Genomic DNA, 2,526 nt, shown 5'->3' with positions numbered 1-2,526 from the left:
CAACTCAGGCTGCAACCTGATTATCACTTTCCTGGGAGTAAGCCCCATTGGCTACTAAGGGACTTACTTCTGAGGAGACATGCATAGGATTGGGCTCTGGGGGTCCTACCCATTCACACTTATCTGGGAGTAAGTCCCATGGACTATAATGGGGCTTTCTTCTGAGTAGACATGCATAGGGTTGTGCACGAAGGCGGTTGTTGCCTGCCTGGGTGCTGATTGCCCAACCAGAGGAGCCCGGAGGAGCCAGGAGGTGGGAACTGTGGAGTGAGTGAGAAGAGGGAACCAGAGGCAGGCATGCAGGTACATAGTAAGTGAGTATGCTGAGACCCCCAACCTAAGGACTGGCTGGCAGTCAGGCTGCCTTAGGCTGGCAGTGAAAAGGGTTCCTGAAAGTCCCTTTTCCTGGCCAGTTTGCCTGCAATTCCCCAAAGTGACCCTCCCTGCACTTTGGGGCTTTTAAAGGAAGGGCGCTGGGCCACAATCCTATCCACACTCACCTGGAAGTAAGTCCCATTGACTATAATGGGGCTTACTTCTGAGCAGGCATGCATAGGATTGGGCTCTGGGGGTGCTATTCCATCCACACTCACCTGGAAGTAAGTCCCATTGACTATAATGGGGCTTTCTTCTGAGCAGGCATGCATAGGATTGGGCTTTTGGTTGCACTCTTTTTTCTCAAATACACAAGCAGGCAATTGGCATTTCTCTCCTCTTCTCTCCCCCACCCCACCCCCTTCCCTAGGCATATTCCCCCCCCCCAAATCTCACAATCACAGTTAGCAACTCTCTTACTGTCCCTCCCCTCACTTGTCAGCACCTTCCAAAGATACCGAATCATTGCCTCACATTCTCTTTCTCCCCCACCCCCAGTTTAATCCTGCACTTGTTTCAATCATTTCTCCTCACTGCCCCCACCCACTATGTGATCAACCTGCCCTGTCTTTGCCAACACTTTCTGGCATTTTTGATAAGAATTTGAACATAGGACTTTTCCTCCTTTTCAGAAACCACACATACTTCCCTCTCCATCCTTCTTGTCAATTTTTTTGTCATGTAATGCAGGGCTTTTCAAACTGGGGCGTTGTGATGCCCCAGCCTGTGGGCCCTGGCCCCTGCCCCCTTAAGGGGTGGGGGCAGCCTGGAGGCCGCTGAGGAGGCAGCAGCGCGATCCCTAGGATCACGGCACTCAGGGGGGCTGCAGGGGTGCAGGTACACATACCCAAGCCCCGGCAGCCTCCCAGGGGTGTGGGGAGCCCAGTGTGACCTACAGCAGGGCTCCCCGCAGCAGTGAAAGTAGATGCGGAGTGATCGTGCTCGGGGTGCTGCCTCCCCCACCCCTGCTGCCTCCCCCCTCCCGCCCACGCAAGAACTTAGTGGTTCTCAAACTTTCCCACAAAGTTTGAAAACCACTGATGTAATTATTTAATTGTATTAATTTTATTAATTCAAGATTAACTGTAATGTAGTAATTTAATTTAAGTAAAAAACTGGTAGTGTGCCTTGACAATTTTAGTGCCTTGTCAGTATGCTGTGAGCTGAATGAGGTTGAAAATGGCAGGCTTAGATGGTGGTTGAGTAGTCCTCAACCCATTAATATACTAAGGGCCTGATCCTACAGATAGTGCGCTGCTGGAACTTGCAGTGCAGTAAACTTTACAGTGGTTGCAAAAGGCAACACTCCATTCCTTGCAATTGGGCTGCTGCTGCAAGCAGCAAGCATGCCAGCAGCCCCAGGAAAAGCCCCGCCCGTAAGTCAGCATACTTGAAATGAGGGTGAAGAGGGGGAGGAACGGGGCAGACAGTAGGGTGAATAGGGTGGTGTGTCACAGATACCCTACCCACTTTCCTGGCCTTAATCCACCTTTCACTGTTACCCTGCAGATGCCCGATCTCGTCTGATCTCGGAAGCTAAGCAGGGTCAGGCCTGGTTAGTACTTGGATGGGAGACTGCCAGGGAATACCAGGTGGTGTAGGCTTATACCATAGTCTTTCGAGACTGAAGGTTGCCAACCAACCACAGTGCACTTGCATTTGAGTCAGGAAAATTGCTAGCACAGATTTGAGTAGATCCATTAGGGCAGCAGAGGCTTACTCCCAGGCAAGGTAACTAGCCTTCCCTTACCTGAAGAAGACCTCCAGGGCTGCTTCTCCTCATGATGGAGCACATGCTGTGGTGGTGCAGCTGCACCAGTGGTGTGTGTGTTAGATAGGATTGGGTTGTGATGCTCTCTGAAGACCATAAGTGGCACAGACCTAGGCTGGTTCAGCAATCATCACTGAATGAACCAGTTCTTTAGATTGGATGCTTTAGTTCTTTAGTGGATTATTGTGAAGAATCTCAGTCCAAAGTCAAGGTTTTAAACTGCAAAGCCCTGAGCAGCACGGACACTATACGTTCAGATGACTTCCCTACCTACATCTCATCATGGTTCCTAATCCTAATCAAGATCTCTTCCTTAAGGCACTGGAGATTTTAAAAAAGTATGTTCAGTGACAGCTTTGCATGACTGAATCCCTGGCTCT

The 2,526-nt window shown here is 50.3% G+C and overlaps 1 pseudogene; it reads left to right on the top strand.

Annotated features, from left to right (window-relative positions):
- The first annotated feature begins 1,863 nt into the window (after positions 1-1,863).
- Positions 1,864-1,979, top strand: LOC136637204 (5S ribosomal RNA; annotated as a pseudogene).
- Positions 1,980-2,526: the final 547 nt, after the last annotated feature.

Source organism: Tiliqua scincoides, chromosome 1 (genome assembly GCF_035046505.1).
Source record: "Tiliqua scincoides isolate rTilSci1 chromosome 1, rTilSci1.hap2, whole genome shotgun sequence".
Taxonomy (NCBI): domain Eukaryota; kingdom Metazoa; phylum Chordata; class Lepidosauria; order Squamata; family Scincidae; genus Tiliqua; species Tiliqua scincoides.
This window is presented reverse-complemented; position numbering and strand designations above follow the sequence as displayed.